This window comes from Amia ocellicauda, chromosome 12 (genome assembly GCF_036373705.1).
Source record: "Amia ocellicauda isolate fAmiCal2 chromosome 12, fAmiCal2.hap1, whole genome shotgun sequence".
NCBI classification, from domain to species: domain Eukaryota; kingdom Metazoa; phylum Chordata; class Actinopteri; order Amiiformes; family Amiidae; genus Amia; species Amia ocellicauda.
The window spans coordinates 39,640,691-39,651,004 of record NC_089861.1 but is presented as its reverse complement, the minus strand read 5'-3'; the positions used below and the strand labels follow the sequence as shown (position 1 = coordinate 39,651,004).

General features: G+C 45.9%; 2 non-coding genes across 2 annotated transcripts; both read left to right on the top strand.

Moving 5' to 3' along the window:
• Positions 1–8,127: 8,127 nt before the first annotated feature.
• Positions 8,128–8,201, top strand: trnai-aau (transfer RNA isoleucine (anticodon AAU)). The gene has a single exon. It is a non-coding gene; the product is annotated as a tRNA-Ile (tRNA).
• Positions 8,202–9,452: 1,251 nt separating this feature from the next.
• On the top strand, positions 9,453–9,526 carry trnai-aau (transfer RNA isoleucine (anticodon AAU)). Its single transcript has one exon. It is a non-coding gene; the product is annotated as a tRNA-Ile (tRNA).
• Positions 9,527–10,314: the final 788 nt, after the last annotated feature.

The window sequence follows — 10,314 nt, the reverse complement described above, 5'->3', positions numbered from 1 at the left end:
GCAGTAAATTGAGCCAACGTACTCTATCAATTAATAAGCATTTAGAATTTTTAGTTAAGTCAACTGAAAAACATATTAATTGAACTTAATTTTTCAAGTTTTCACAACTATAAACCAAGTCTAATTGACAAAATAGTCATTCTTCCTCAACTTTCATTACTTACAGTGAGGGAAAAAAGTATTTGATCCCCTGCTGATTTTGTACGTTTGCCCACTGACAAAGAAATGATCAGTCTATAATTTTAATGGTAGGTGTATTTTAACAGTGAGAGACAGAATAACAACAAAAAAATCCAGAAAAACTCATTTCAAAAAAGTTATAAATTGATTTGCATGTTAATTAGGGAAAGAAGTATTTGATCTCCTATCAATCAGCAAGATTTCTGGCTCCCAGGTGTCTTTTATACAGGTAATGAGCTGACATTAGGAGCGCTCCTAAATCTCAGCTCGTTACCTGTATAAAAGACACCTGTCCACAGAAGCAATCAATCAATCAGATTCCAAACTCTCCACCATGGCAAAGACCAAAGAGCTGTCCAAGGATGTCAGGGACAAGATTGTAGACCTACACAAGGCTGGAATGGGCTACAAGACCATCGCCAAGCAGCTTGGTGAGAAGGTGACAACAGTTGGTGCGATTATTCGCAAATGGAAGAAACACAAAATAACTGTCAGTCTTCCTCGGTCTGGGGCTCCATGCAAGATCTCACCTCGTGGAGTTTCAATGATCATGAGAACGGTGAGGAATCAGCCCAGAACTACACGGGAGGATCTTGTTAATGATCTCAAGGCAGCTGGGACCATAGTCACCAAGAAAACAATTGGTAGCACACTACGCCATGAAGGACTGAAATCCTGCAGCGCCCGCAAGATCCCCCTTCTCAAGAAAGCACATGTACAGGCCCATCTAAAGTTTGCCAATGAACATCTGAATGATTCAGAGGAGAACTGGGTGAAAGTGTTGTGGTCAGATGAGACCAAAATCGAGCTCTTTGGCATCAACTCAACTCGCCGTGTTTGGAGGAGGAGCAATGCTGCCTATGACCTCAAGAACACCATCCCCACCATCAAACATGGAGGTGGAAACATTATGCTTTGGGGGTGTTTTTCTGCTAAGGGGACAGGACAACTGCACCGCATCAAAGGGATAATGGACGGGGCCATGTACCGTCAAATCTTGGGTGAGAACCTCCTTCCCTCAGCCAGGGCATTGAAAATGGGTCGTGGATGGGTATTCCAGCATGACAATGACCCAAAACACACAGGAGTGGCTCAAAAAGAAGCACATTAAGGTCAAGGAGTGGCCTAGCCAGTCTCCAGACCTTAATCCCATAGAAAATCTGTGGAGGGAGCTGAAGGTTCGAGTTGCCAAACGTCAGCCTCGAAACCTTAATGACTTGGAGAGGATCTGCAAAGAGGAGTGGGACAAAATCCCTCCTGAGATGTGTGCAAACCTGGTGGCCAACTACAAGAAACGTCTGACCTCTGTGATTGCCAACAAGGGTTTTGCCACCAAGTACTAAGTCGAAGGGGTCAAATACTTATTTCCCTCATTAACATGCAAATCAATTTATAACTTTTGAAATGCATTTTTCTGGATTTTTTTGTTGTTATTCTGTCTCTCACTGCTAAAATACACCTACCATTAAAACTATAGACTGATCATTTATTTGTCAGTGGGCAAACGTACAAAATCAGCAGGGGATCAAATACTTTTTTCCCCCACTGTAAGTAATGAAAGTTGAGGAAGAATGACTATTAATTTCATTATTTGCAATCCACAAAGTCCATCTATAATCATTCAAACGCGGGCTACTTCATCTTTTCTTGCATGATCAGCAACTTTATCCCATGCTAATTAATACAAAAAAATTTTCAACTCCGGTAAAGTAGTATGTCATCATGACGTGATGGTTTTGGCACATGCGCATTACACAAAACGTTCATAGAACATATGTTTTGTGGTTACCTGAGCACGTTATTTAAAGTTTTACAATTCTGTTCAAGTTGAGGTTGTTGTAACTCATCTTATTGTGTGGTGAGACACTGCAATTTCACAGAACATGATTTTACTTGTCCAATTTCCAAAACGAGCTCTCTTCAATCTCCGTTTCAAATCCATGTTGATTTGCGGGTAATCACTGTATCCACTCAATCTTACTACAGTTATAAGAAAACACCTGTAATGCTGTACAAATGCATGTGTTTTTCAAGCACATGAAAGATTGTAGACAGGTAGAGATCGCCACTTGAGTGCCAGACTGACTCTATTGTAAAGGGAAGGCAGGATTATGTGTTATATTTGAGTTATTATGTATTTAAATGACCAGTCAAAATAACCCGATTTTGGCTATTCTAGGTAAATGTGTTTATAACTTATTTATTTTCATGTTTATGCAGCTAAAACGCTGTAGGCATGTTTAATACATATAGTTAGGAATAGTCACGAATGGGTATATGCGTAGTGTATTTTGGAACACAGTATAATTCAAATTTGAATAACCAAAACGGTCAAATTGACCGGCTCTGCGCTTGTAGTGTTAAATGTGGGTGTCATATCGTGTGCCGCACTTCCATGTGTGACGGGCCGCAGGTCGAGAACCACTGCCCTATTCAGAACAGGTTGGTCAGATAGGACCAGAACCAGTGCAGACCCAAAGAACAGAGGACGAGCGTTAGGCAGACAAACCCCAGGGCCCCAGGGCCACAGGTTAGTGCTTTCCTGGAGGTCTTTAGCTCCCCTGTATAATGGACCATTCCAGAGAGATTCCCCTTTGCAGTCAATATCATCAGCTCAGCAGTTTGCCAATACAGATCCCTGGGGAGGTGGGGGCTCAAATCCAGGACCAGGGTTAGCCACCCCTAGCATAAAGCAAAACATTACATGTGTTTAAATGGTTGAAGTCAATACAGTGATTAATGAATTGATGTATTTATTGAGGTGGCTGTGACAGAGTGGCTATAGAGACTATTGCGCTCCTTCACAGCAGCGTCTCTGTTGCTTATATTAAGTTATACTAAGGTATGCTGAGCTGACGATATTGAGGTTTTTACTAAAGAAAAAACAGATAACATGCCACAGGTTAACAACCAGTCCAGTCAAACCCTAAGAGAGATCAGGATAAATGAGGAGGAGGTAGTAAAGGGACTAGCAGAATTAAAAACAAACAAATCACCTGGGCCAGATGGTATATTTCCAACAGTACGTAAAGAAATTATGGAAATGATTGTATTAATTATTTCTAAATAGCACTGGTTTCACTGTTTTTGAATGTTTTGATGTTTTTTTTATTTGTCAAATGCATTGACCGTTATTGTTCTTTTAAATGCATCAGATTGTTTTGATAGTTTTTTTTGTTTGTTGTTTTTTACATTTCAGTTAATTTGACAATTTTTTCACCATTGCATAAATTAAATAATCTAAAATGTGCTTTTTATTATTTTGTCTTCCTTTTCAAAGACAAAATCAATTACAAAACTACAATTAAAAAATATGTATTTAAGACTGAACATTAAACACTGTGCCAACAAAGCACAATAAATAAAATAAAATAAAATAGATAAATTTATATCTGGCCATCTTTGAGCCCCCCTTCTTGAATAGCCTACTGTGAAAGCCGGACACAAATAACGGGGAGAGAGAGGGAGAGTCTCCGGTTTCGGTTGTGTCCGGGCTTTATTTTGTTCAGGTATGTCAAAAAAGGGCGGAGATACAAAACAAAAACAAAATCAAAAGCAAAAGCAAAAAGTGTCCACAATCGGGGTGCTCCGGGCAGACAGGGGTAATAGACTCAGTCCACCTTCTTGTCGGTTAGCTGCTTCCGTCGGGGAGGGAGAGGGATTAAATAAACAGGGCACAGCCCACTTTATAGCGAGACACTCCTTTTCAATGGTGCTATATTTACGCTCCTGGGCGATAATTGTTTGCTTAGATAGAGGACGGGGAGTTCCTGACCCCCAACACTCTGGGACAGGACCGTGCCCACTCCAACTTCTCAGGCGTTGGTCTGTATAATGAAAGGGAGAGAGAAGTCAAGGCATTTAAAAAAAGGGTGTTGGCAGAGGCGGTCCTTAATTGCCTGGAAAGCCACCTGGCACTGCTCCGTCCACTGGACCGTATCTGGAGCACCTTTTCGCATCAGTTCGGTCAGGGGGTAAGCCAGGGTGGCAAAGTCCGGCAGAAACTGGCGATAATACCCGGAAAACCCCAAAAACTGCCGAACTTCCTTTTTGGACTTAGGAGGCGGACAGGAGGCAATAGCGGTCACCTTGTCAACGACTGGCCGTACCTGCCCCCCTCCTAAGAGGTACCCCAGATACTTGGTCTTCCTCCTCCCAACTGTTCACTTGCCCGGGTTTTCCGTGAGCAGCGCCCAGCCGATCCAGCAACTCATCCACACGGGGCATCGGATAGGCATCAAACCTAGACACTGCATTGAGCTCCCTATAATCAACGCAGAATCTAGTGCTGCCGTCAGGCTTTGGCACCAAGACTATAGGGCTACACCATTCCGATTGTGACTTTTCAATGACTCCCAGCTCCAACATCTTCTGCACCTCTTCATTGACAGCCTACTTTTTGTAATAGGGGGTGCGATAGGGTTTGACACGCACGCAGTGGTCCAGTGCTGTGTGGATGTGGTGTTCAATGAGAGGTGTGAGCACGGGTCGGTGAGAAAAGACATGCTGGAAGCGGCACAATAAAGAGCAAACGTGCTGTTTCTGGGCGTTTGTTAAATGGGCGTTTGTTAAATTGAGTTCAGTGCGAACCTCAGAAACAGCGGCTTCAGACTCTTTATTGTGGGGGGAACTAAAAGCACCCAATGCTTCCTGCTCTCGCCACTTCTTCAGCATGTTCAGATGATAGATCTGCTTTTACCTCCGACGATCTGGGCGACACACCTCATAATCAACATCCCCTAAGCGGCGTGTGACCAAAAAGGGTCCCTGCCACTTAGCCAGCAGTTTAGATGTTGAATTTGGGAATAACACCAGTACCTTGTCCTTGGGTGAACGATCGTAACCGGGCTCTCCTGTTGTACATGCGCTGTTGTCGCTCCTGGGCCTGTAAGAGATGCAACTGTGCAAGTTTCCCCAGTGCCGATAGCCGATCTCTCAGGTCCAGGATGTGCTGTACCATAGAGGTCTGGGAGGGGGCGGTCGCCTCCCAGTCCTCCTTTATTAAGTCGAGGATGCCCCTCAGCCGCCTCCCGTACAGCAGCTCGAAGGGAGAGAAGCCAGTGGACGTCTGGGGCACCTCGCGTACAGCGAACAGCAGGGGTGGCAATAACTTGTCCCAGTCCCAAGCGTCTGTGCTCACAAACTTACAGATCATGTTCTTTAGGGTTTTATTAAAGAGCTCCACTAGGGCGTCTGTCTGGGGATGATAGATTGAGGTCCTGATGGACTTTATCCCCAGCAGCCTACAGAGGTCTCGCATCACGCGTGACATGAATGGAGAGCCCTGATCTGTCAGGATTTCCTTTGGGATCCCCACCCGAGTGAAGACCTTAAACAGCTCCTCGGCGATCCTAGTCGCTGACATTGTCCGGACACTCCGGACAGGCAGCACACCATCTTTCTACCTCCTTTTTGATGCCTGGCCAGAAGAATCGGTCCATTATCCAGCTTAAGGTCTTGTCACGACACAGGTGACCTGCCCCAGCCAAATCAGATGAGAGCCTATGATCCTTAATATTAGATAGATAGTTTTCACTAGCGAGCACCCGGCCGGGCGATGTCCAGGCTGCCCGCAACGTCACCGTGGTTTTTCCAGGGGACCACACACTGCCGGGGGAGAGAGAAAAAGAAGGAGCTAAGGAGGCAGATTTGTTTTTGGGACAGGCAAGGCGAGAAGGGGAAGTGGGTCGGGGAGAAACATGTTTAGGTGTGGTGTTTGGCAACATGCTGGTATCCAGGACAGTCAGGTCAGAGGGGGTCTTGGGAATGGAAGGGAGGGTGCCCGCCGTCGGGCATCAGAAGGTGGCATCGTCCCGGGCAATGATGGTTCTCTGCCAGCCTGGTGCCAGCCTTCAGGTTGGACGTGGGAGATGGCAGATGAACTGCTCCAAGGCCACCAGGTCGGCAACTTCCGTGGCTTGAGCCAGCGGTGGCAGGCACCGGGAGCCAGGTTCGAACCGGAGGCTTCTGAGCTTTCGGCGCTGGCCGTCCGACGTCAGACCGACCCGGTCCAGGACACTGTCCCTCAGACTTTTGTAGTCTAGGGCACTCGGGTGGCAGGGGAGCCAGGCGTACCGCCCACTCCGACTCCGGCCAGTCGCAACACCGGGCAGTGCGCTTGAAGATGGCAAGAAAAGCCTCCGGGTCATGAAGTGAGCACTGACTCCGGTGGTACTCGATCCCACAACCATTGAATGACCACTGCCCTTTTCACTAAAAGTCCAACGCGCTATCCATTGCACCACAGAGCATGCCTACTGATGATGGGGCATCTCAGCGTGCTTGTACAAGTAGCATTTACAGATGTGTTTTTTTAATCGCTCTCTCTGATATAGAGATGAAAGGAAATGATGGGTTCTTCTTTTAGATAATACGACTCATGTTGACTTGACTGTGAGGGAAAGTTTTTGTCAGGCACACTGTCTGTGTGTTTGTCTGTCTATCCGTGGCTGTCTGTGTGTCTGTGGCAGTCTGTGCTTGTGGCTGTCTGTGTGTGTCTGTGGCTGGACCGATGGGGCTGATTGGAAACATCTTCGACCTGGGTTTCTCTTCATCACAGATACATCTTTCGCTGCCCACATGCCCGAATTGCTTTTCAGCTGGATCACAGCCTCGCCCCAGGTGGGCAAAACCTCCAAAAGTGGTACAAACTCATCCACGTATTCCAGTGTTTCCGAGAAAGCTTGGCATAGTGAGTGAGAAAGTCAACCCTGACAGTGTGGCGACAGATGAGAAGCCACGGAATTGATGCACTCTGTGATGTCATAGAAGTCAGCTGTGAGAGAGTTCTGAGATGTCATCGCTGAACTGGCAGTGAAGGGAGAGGGAGAGGAAGGCAAAGCATGTACATGGCTTCTCTCGCTGACTGGGCAAGATTGGATTAATGAGAGAGTGCAAGGACGGAAATGCAGTTGTTTTCTCGAAGAGTGTAGAAGAGTTTTCTGGTCTCCTGATGGAGGCGTAGGTTCAAATACCACTTCTGACAGACTGATTTATAGCATGACCAATGCTAGGAATTGCAAAAGTGTTCTTTTATTTTCTGACACTAAGCTGTTGGTCACCTCGACTCGGTTGCATAAGTGTTGAAAGTCACGGATTCCCGCAATTCTGTGGCCGCAATCTCAAGGCTATCTTCTATAATACACCTCTCAAAAAAATAAGGGAACAAGTAATCATCACAGCATAATACCAAGTCAGTTACAGTTCAGGCATATTAATCTGTACAGTTAGGAAGCCTAAGCGGTTGTGAATCACTGTCTCTTGTTTTGGTGCAAATGAAAGTGACAGCAGGTGCACCGGAGATAGGCAACAGCAAGACAACCCCAAAAAGGGAATGGTTTTGCAGGTGGTGGCCACAGACGATTGCTCTCTCCTTATCCTTCCTGACTGATTCTTCTCTAGTTTTGCCTTTTGCTAGTGTCCTTGTCACTACTGGAATTATGAGGTGCTCCCTGCAGCCCATTCAGGTTGCAAAGGTAGTCCAGCTCCTCCAGTATGGCACATCCATACGTGCCGTCTGAAGAAAGTTTGCTGTGTCTCCCAGTACAGTCTCAAAAGCATGGAGGTGGGAGAGTTACGAATTATGCAATGTACGGTGAAGATCTTGAGGTTTCCTAGATTTTGATCACGGAGATCCGATGTGTGATTTAAGTGTTCCCGCAGTTTTCTTGATCAGTATATAATCTCGCGGTGGACGTATACATCCTCTCAGAATGGCCGAGTGGTCTAATTTGCCAGACTTAAGGTGTTGTTCCCTTGGAGAGTGTAAAAGGGTTTTCTGGTCTCCTGATGGAGGCGTGGGTTCAAATCCCACTCCTGACAGATTGATTTATAGCATCACCAATGCTAGGAATTGCAAAAGTGTTCTTTTCACACTTGTGTGTAATGCATTTTGCAGCCAAATTACATAAACATGAGGAAATGCCTGGCAGAGAGACTACTTTTGATGGCCGGTTAGCTCAGTTGGTTAGAGCGTGGTGCTAATAACGCCAAGGTCTTGGGTTCGATCCCCACATCGGCCAAGACCGATCGTAGGTGCTCATCCGTCTAGTTCGAGTCCTGTTTTTTGAATGTTTGACATGAAACTCCCTGAAGGCAAGCGTAGTAGTGCACTTAAGCAGTGGTAGGATCCACAAGACTTCATCAAGCCGTGTCAAAGTCGGCCATCTACATGCACACGGGAAAATGTCCTTTCGCCGCTTTGCTTTTCTCAGAACACTTCATTTGCATTCTGTCCTCTGATAGTTTCACCTCGTGGGCTCCTGCCAATTCCTTATTACACAGACTTGGAGAGGGAAGCAATGCCAGTGGCTTCAAGAATCAACGCAAGTTTCATGAATGGCACATCTAAGCCATGGTGCCAACCAGACATTGAGCTGTTGGTCACCTCGACTCGGTTGCATAAGTGTTGAAAGTCACGGATTCCCGCAATTCTGTGGCCGCATTCTCAAGGCTATCTTCTATAATACACCTCTCAAAAAAATAAGGGAACAAGTAATCATCACAGCATAATACCAAGTCAGTTACAGTTCAGGCATATTAATCTGTACAGTTAGGAAGCCTAAGCGGTTGTGAATCACTGTCTCTTGTTTTGGTGCAAATGAAAGTGACAGCAGGTGCACCGGAGATAGGCAACAGCAAGACAACCCCAAAAAGGGAATGGTTTTGCAGGTGGTGGCCACAGACGATTGCTCTCTCCTTATCCTTCCTGACTGATTCTTCTCTAGTTTTGCCTTTTGCTAGTGTCCTTGTCACTACTGGAATTATGAGGTGCTCCCTGCAGCCCATTCAGGTTGCACAGGTAGTCCAGCTCCTCCAGTATGGCACATCCATACGTGCCGTCTGAAGAAAGTTTGCTGTGTCTCCCAGTACAGTCTCAAAAGCATGGAGGTGGGAGAGTTACGAATTATGCAATGTACGGTGAAGATCTTGAGGTTTCCTAGATTTTGATCACGGAGATCCGATGTGTGATTTAAGTGTTCCCGCAGTTTTCTTGATCAGTATATAATCTCGCGGTGGACGTATACATCCTCTCAGAATGGCCGAGTGGTCTAATTTGCCAGACTTAAGGTGTTGTTCCCTTGAAGAGTGTAGAAGGGTTTTCTGGTCTCCTGATGGAGGCGTGGGTTCAAATCCCACTCCTGACAGATTGATTTATAGCATCACCAATGCTAGGAATTGCAAAAGTGTTCTTTTCACACTTGTGTGTAATGCATTTTGCAGCCAAATTACATAAACATGAGGAAATGCCTGGCAGAGAGACTACTTTTGATGGCCGGTTAGCTCAGTTGGTTAGAGCGTGGTGCTAATAACGCCAAGGTCTTGGGTTCGATCCCCACATCGGCCAAGACCGATCGTAGGTGCTCATCTGTCTAGTTGGAGTCCTGTTTTTTGAATGTTTGACATGAAACTCCCTGAAGGCAAGCGTAGTAGTGCACTTAAGCAGTGGTAGGATCCACAAGACTTCATCAAGCCGTGTCAAAGTCGGCCATCTACATGCACACGGGAAAATGTCCTTTCGCCGCTTTGCTTTTCTCAGAACACTTCATTTGCATTCTGTCCTCTGATAGTTTCAACTCGTGGGCTCCTGCCAATTCCTTATTACACAGACTTGGAGAGGGAAGCAATGCCAGTGGCTTCAAGAATCAACGCAAGTTTCATGAATGGCACATCTAAGCCATGGTGCCAACCAGACATTGAGCTGTTGGTCACCTCGACTCGGTTGCATAAGTGTTGAAAGTCACGGATTCCCGCAATTCTGTGGCCGCATTCTCAAGGCTATCTTCTATAATACACCTCTCAAAAAAATAAGGGAACAAGTAATCATCACAGCATAATACCAAGTCAGTTACAGTTCAGGCATATTAATCTGTACAGTTAGGAAGCCTAAGCGGTTGTGAATCACTGTCTCTTGTTTTGGTGCAAATGAAAGTGACAGCAGGTGCACCGGAGATAGGCAACAGCAAGACAACCCCAAAAAGGGAATGGTTTTGCAGGTGGTGGCCACAGACGATTGCTCTCTCCTTATCCTTCCTGACTGATTCTTCTCTAGTTTTGCCTTTTGCTAGTGTCCTTGTCACTACTGGAATTATGAGGTGCTCCCTGCAGCCCATTCAGGTTGCACAGGTAGTCCAG